This window comes from Arvicanthis niloticus, chromosome 18, assembly GCF_011762505.2.
Source record: "Arvicanthis niloticus isolate mArvNil1 chromosome 18, mArvNil1.pat.X, whole genome shotgun sequence".
NCBI lineage: Eukaryota > Metazoa > Chordata > Mammalia > Rodentia > Muridae > Arvicanthis > Arvicanthis niloticus.
This window is the reverse complement of record NC_047675.1, coordinates 17,003,385-17,009,948: the sequence shown is the minus strand read 5'-3', so window position 1 is coordinate 17,009,948 and position 6,564 is coordinate 17,003,385. Positions and strand designations below refer to the sequence as shown.

General features: G+C 45.9%; 1 long non-coding RNA gene across 1 annotated transcript; it reads left to right on the top strand.

The window, feature by feature from the left end:
• The first annotated feature begins 3,240 nt into the window (after window positions 1–3,240).
• On the top strand, window positions 3,241–5,746 carry LOC143434943 (uncharacterized). Its single transcript, XR_013104827.1, has 3 exons — window positions 3,241–3,469; window positions 4,507–4,661; window positions 4,861–5,746. It is a non-coding gene; the product is annotated as an uncharacterized LOC143434943 (long non-coding RNA).
• The last annotated feature ends 818 nt before the right edge of the window (window positions 5,747–6,564 follow it).

Here is a 6,564-nt window from a genome sequence, read left to right as displayed (position 1 = left end):
GTCCTGAAATGAATGCTGGGGCTGTTGCCACTGCCTCCTGCCTGCAACAGTGATGGACAGTTCCTAAAACTGCATTTGCAAGATTTTATGATCAATAAAGAATTAATACATTCTGTCTGTCTATCTATCCTTCCTTCATTCTTTTTTCCTCTATAATTCCGTGTGTGTGTGTGTGTGTGTGTGTGTGTGTGTGTGTGTGTGTGTGTTGTTTGTAGACAACAGAAGAAAGAATGAGGAGGGGTAGAGAAGACAGAGAAAGAGAGCCAGAGTCAGAGATTATGTACTAGCTAGGGTTTTATTATGAATTGACCAAAAGAGAAAGCAACGACATCAGTGAATCATGTAGGATGACCAGGATAGTGGCTGAAACTCCCAGCCCCTCACCTCATTGTCCTAATGGTCAGGCAGCTTCAGTAGCTATTCACTGGGGAAGCTATTAAGATGCTGGGCAGCTAGTGAGACTGGAGGTAGCTCGGTGGTAAAGTGTGGTCCTCCTATGTGCAAGACCCTGAGTTTCACCCCAGCACTCCAAAAACACAGCAGAAAGTACACATGAGTGCCACACAGCAGTTAACGCCACGGATCCGAACCCATTGAGAATGTAGGTATTTGAATTAATGAAGTGACTTTCCAGTTCTGTCTCACTCATTAGGAGCATTTTGATTATTCAGGTTTCTAAATTTTCTTAGGCCTCAATTTACTCCTCCCTAAAGTGGGGATGAAGAACTGAATACAAAGTCCGTGGTGCCCAGCAAGGTCTTTCAAGTATTTATCATTAGCACTAAGAGGGCGTTTTAATCTTCAGGAAAGCAGCCTTAAGGGTCTCCTTGGTCAAGCTGTTCAGTCACTTCTTTCTTCTCAGTGAGTTCTTTGAATTTTAGTCGTTGAATAGTTAACACCTGCCCAGTCCAGCCTGCATTTTTGGATCAGTTCAAACTCGGTCAATAGCCTCTCAAATGGAACATGAAAAGAAAGAAGAGTCACTCCTTAGAGCACTGGTTCTCAACCTTCCCGTGGCTGTGACCCTTTAATACAGTTCCTCGTGTTGTGATAACACCACAATAAAATTATTTTGTTATTACTTCATAACTGTAATTTTGCTGCTGTTGTGAATACCAATGTAAATATCTGCTCTGCAGGATATCTGATATTCGACTCCTATAGGGGTTTTGACACACAGGCTGAGACTCACCGACTTAGAAGACTAACTCCAAGTGACCTGGAAGATATTTCAGAAGAAATACTCTGTGCAGCTGCCCTGTAGCAGAGCAAGGACCTCACAAGACCCCCCTTTGGTGAAGTGCTGCAAGTACTCAAGGGTTTGATGCCTTTTATGGAGTCAGGGATGTGAACAGAGTCTAGGCTTGGGAAACCGGGCCCAAGGAACAGGAGGCTCTGCAAAGGTAACCTGTGCTCTCCAGCCTCTGGCTCCCCACTGCCCCTTGTTCTTTTCTCACAGAAGGAAGTTCAAGGCTGACACATGCAGAGAGACTCAAGGAGACAGGAGGAAGAACGGGAGCCACTAAGGGAGGCACACAACCTTAGTCACCCCCATCATGCAAGCTTACTTGCTTCTCTTCCTGGTGTATTAGAAAGCTGTCACCTTTCAGATGCAGCAGGGATTACCACTCATTTTCTTCTGTTGGGAAGAACAGGAGAGCACTGTGTGAGAGGCCAGGTCTGGGCCTTTGGGATGTGGCTCTAAAAGACCCAGCCCGTTATCCTGGAATTTCTTGTTACTATGACCCATCTATTCCCAGAGGCAGTGGTCTAGCTCAGGAACCAGGACACAGACTTGCTTCTCAGGAGCTCTCTCATCAGCCGTTGTTATCTTGTAGACAGCAAGGGCTAAACTGGCCTTCCCCTCCATTAATTTAGCCTCATCATTAGTACCATTGTCTCTTCTTCCTTGGTATGTGTATTTTAAATACAAATATGATTTCAGTGCCTACTGCTTTGGGGAACCCTGGCTGCTTGGCCACTGTCCCTGGTGTCAGTAGGGTGTCTCTGAGAACCGGAGTACAGTTTTCCCTGCGATGTGCCAGCTAGAACTTCAGCAACAACTGGTAAATACAAAGGGCTGGTTTTTAGAAACCTAGCATTTTAGGTCCAGATTAGATACAAGAATGAATCCCTCAGTTTCAAAAGAAAGAAGGCACGGCTTAGACATGGTACTTGTCAGAGCCAAGGCTATGTGGATACCACAACCACCAAGTCACCCAGCCTGCAGCCCCAGGGTTCGCTTGACACAGATCTAGGCTTTGCTGCTCATGTAGAAGTTTCAAGATAGAAACAGTTGCAGGCCTGTCAAACAGTCTGTAGTAACATCTTAACATGAACTGATCTGTCATTTAATTTAAATAGCATCTCCCTACAAAATCCAAGAAGGCAAGATTTTTGATCTCAAGAGAGGTGGGGAGGAGGAGAGCTGGCGTTTTCATGTAACACAAATGTGTAGAGCCACTTGATAGACAGACCCTTAAAATAAACAGGAACAGTGGTCACTGAAAAGTTTGGGGCTCTTCCAAAAAACAGGGGCTGCCAAGGGACAATTCACTATGGCAGTGTTGCTCCCAGGTGACTACAGGGGTGCTTACAAAGGAATGCCATTTTACTTGATGGTGCTTGGTTCCTGGCATGAGTCTGTAAGGCCTGGCTCTGTGACTGGGTGCCCTACCCAGTGATCTGTCCTGGAGGAGAAAAGGTAATATGGGTGACCAACACCCAGACTGAATTTAGAGACCTAATTTCTGGCTCTGCTGCCTTGACCTCACTGTGTAGCAGGGCAAATTACTTTGTCTCTGTCAATTTCAGTTCCCATTTAAAGACTTGTGTTAGAGGGCCCTGACAGTGCATTGAGGTAAGAAAAAAAAAAAAAAAAGGAGGGGGGGGGAAGCAAGAGACAAGGAGAGAGCGAATGAAGAAGAAAGGGTGAGAGGAAGAGAGATAGAGGAGGGAGCAAAGGAAGGAAAGGAGAAAGGGGCAGAAAAGATAAGAGAGGGAGGAGTCAGAAGGAGCAGAGTAGAACAAGCAAGGAGTGAGGGAGGAGAGAAAGAGGGAGAGAATACAGAGGGTACATGAGAGGGAGGGATGCTGAGAGAAAGAGGGGAGCATAGAAAGGGAAGGAGAAAAGGAACAAGGGAGGAGGAAGGGGAAAGAAGGAGGGAGGGAGGGAGGAGGGGAGGGAGGGGAGGGAGGGAGGGAGGGAGGGAGGGAGAAAACCTGAAAGGAGGGAAAATTTTGTGGCAACAAAATACCTTTGCTTCTTATCTGCAACTCAGATTTGCTCGTCTGGCTTGTTTAATCCTCTAAACGTAGGCTAAAGTCCTTGTGTTCCTTTCTAAAAATCAAACACCCGTTTGGGGCGAAAGGGAGAGCAACTGGGGAGACTAGTTACCCCAGCTACGTGCTGTCTTCCACGACTCCCAGAGGAACCCCAGCCAGGGTAGGAACAAGTGGCCCGTGGAAGGTAGGAATGGAGCCGCGCCTGCCCTTGCTTCTAAGACTGCTTTGTGCGCCTGGGGTGAGGTGGGAGAGAGTCGGACAAGAGGAAACTGCAGAGCTTCCTGCCCACATGAGGGCCTTAAAGAGCCATTGTGAATAAGATGCTTTTCACGGTCACTTCGCGGGCGGGAGTAGGGTCTTCCTTAGATAGACTGCCTGCAGGTCCGTCCAGATATAAGTGCTGAGTCCACTGTATCTCGGGCTCGCGGACCGGATGAGTAAAGGCAGCCTGGTGTCCTCTCTCCCCTCTTAAAGCCAACAAGACATGCTTTCTTTGGGATCTAGGCAATGGCCTAGATCCCAAAGCTGTCTCCGGGAACTGCTCAGCAACTCCGGGGCACACAGTACGATGTGAAGACGGCCTGTGGATACCATGCTGACAGACAAAAAGAAAGGGGGAGAGGCACCCCTGTGCTTGCTTGCACGCGAAGAAATCCCGCTTCTTAAATGCTGGAAACCTGGGCAAGATCTCTGGGGACCTTTTACAAACCTATCCGTCTTCCCCGGTTTACACACACAACAGGCCTTGAGAAACAGCTTCTCCTGCGCAGTTTTCTCCCCTGCACAACGTCGCTTGTCTGCTCTTTATGGTTTTGTGCAGGCAGGGCTGGCCAGCAGTCCGAACCCCGAGGGAGAAAGGTTCTGATTCCCCTTAGACTTAGCTAGTGTATAGCACGCAGCGAAGCTGAGCGATATAGGTAACGCACCCGCCGCCAGCAGATGGCGCTGTGCCGCACGTTATGATCCTCGTGTTCTTAGCTGGCACTGGGGAGGGACCTCTCAAAGTTTTTAGTGTGTGTGTGTGTGTGTGTGTGTGTGTGTGTGTGTGTGTGTGTGTGTGTGTGTGTGTGTGTGTGTGTGTGTATGTGTGTGTGTGATTCCTGGGCTGCAACGATGTTTGTGGAATTAAGTAGTGATTTCCTTTAGTCTGAGCCACTCTCTCTGCCTATGTGTTAAGGCCTCAATGTGTAAGTTTACCATACAGTGCTTTTTTTTTCCTAGTGAAACCAGGAGTTTCAAACACACATGATGCCCTCACCCTTACTGTGTTGTTGTCAGCTAGCACAGGTCTGCATTTTCCGATCAAATAACTTGTGCAGCTTCAGTGTTAGCAGACAACATGCTTTGGGAGACAAAGAAGTGCTGAAAAAAAAAAAGTAAGTAAGATCACCTAAGATTTTCTTTCTAAACTAACAAGGGAGTCCTCCTCCTCTCTCTCTTGCTCTTCCTCCCTCTCCTCCTCTTCTCCCCCCTCTTTCTCCTCCTTCTCCTATTATTATTATTATTATTATTATTATTATTATTATTATTTCTTCTCTTCCTCCTAGTTCGTCTCTCTTTTATTTTCTTTTTTAGAGTTGGGCTTAAAAAAGAAAGCCTGAGCCATTTTCAAGAAAAGAGAGAGAAAAGCCTTTGGCTCTTTGAAGATGGGATCGCTTTTCGTGACCTCTGGAGATGTGGGCTCAATGACCATAATGGTAAAATTTCGGAGAAAATGTAGGGACGTGGGGGAGACAGGCCCAGAGTTCAAGGACCAAGTTAAACAGCACTGGGGTAAGGCAGCTAAGAGGAGCCACTCAGATGGATGGCTTCACTATGCCAAGGACCTGCATTGGTGAAGTTTCACTATGTATTTAATGTTGCCATAAAATTCATCTTCTCGGAGTAAACAAGGCCAGTCTGCATGCAACTCCAACAAGACATACATAGCGTTGTTTTAATGGATTTGATGGGAGTGAAAACAGTGGGGATTAAATGGACCCAGAATGGATAAATATAACTAATTGCCACCCCCCCCATTAGCATAAACATCCCCAGCACTGCAGAATGGGAAGAAAAAGCGGAGCAGGGGGACCCTGCAGACCCTCCTCTTAACTGACTGATGACACTGAGACAGAGCTCTAAAGGCTTTCCCTCTGCCCCCAGTGAATTTGGCTTTTATGACCTCAACCCTGCAGTGTACACAGAGCTAGCTGCACAGTTCTCTGCAGAGTAACTTCAAAGTTATTTTTCAACAGTGTTGCTGGAACTTTTGAAGCTTTCGGAAGAATCCAACTACATTTCATACAAAATAAAATAATAAAATAAAATAAAGCACAAGACTGAAATCTCACTTTAGAATTTTAAAAAGTTTTCATCAAGGGACCTGATTACTGCATCTGTGCACAAGGGAGATAATATTAATGGATGTAATCAATATTCACTGTTGATTTTGTTATTTTGTCTCCCCTCCACCCCCCACCCCCCACCCCTGCCCACGGAGCTGAGAACTGAACCCGGGGCCTTGTGCTTGCTAGGCAAGTGCTCTACCCACTGAGCTAAATCCCCAACCCTTCACTATTGATTTTGTAAATCGTGAATTATTGCTATGAGCTTAGATAATGCCTAGACAGATACCTAGCACTAAAATACATCTTTTTAAAGGAAGAAATATTCACATAGTTTTTAAAACTTGTCACTTGACACAGCAACTCCATTTGCAGTGATTCAATAAATATAGTGTTTAACATTTGAAGCTTCTTTAAATCTGTTTCCCTTTTTTTTAAGCTGAAGTTCAGAGTCATTCGCAACCAAATGCCGTTTATTATCAAGACATGGCATTCTTACCTGAATAGTGTTAGCATGGCAAAATGAAACTTCCGGTCTCAGCAGTGTCTAAGGCTCATTCCGTAACCAGCATGGCAACCTCTATCTACCATCTCCGGAAGCTGATTTTTTTTTTTGGGGGGGGGGATCAAAACTTAGAGCTAGCTGTCTTTCAAACAGAATCATCTGAAATTTAAAATTAGCCTAGGATTACAGTTTGCAAGGAGGCGTGTCTCCACCCCCCAGTGTGAGCCAGTGTCATCAAAGTGAAAGGGGGAAGAAGAAAGGAACGGAGAAGATGTGATTGTTTTGACACGAGGGAGAGAAGCTTTGGTGCCGGTTCATTTTTAACTTCATTTCAAATTATCTTCCATCCACCCTGGTATTTCTGCATGGAGATAATCACATCTCATCAGCTCTCTCCAGACCCCGCAGCTACTCAGCCGGAGTTACCTACCGTGGCTTCTTAAATCC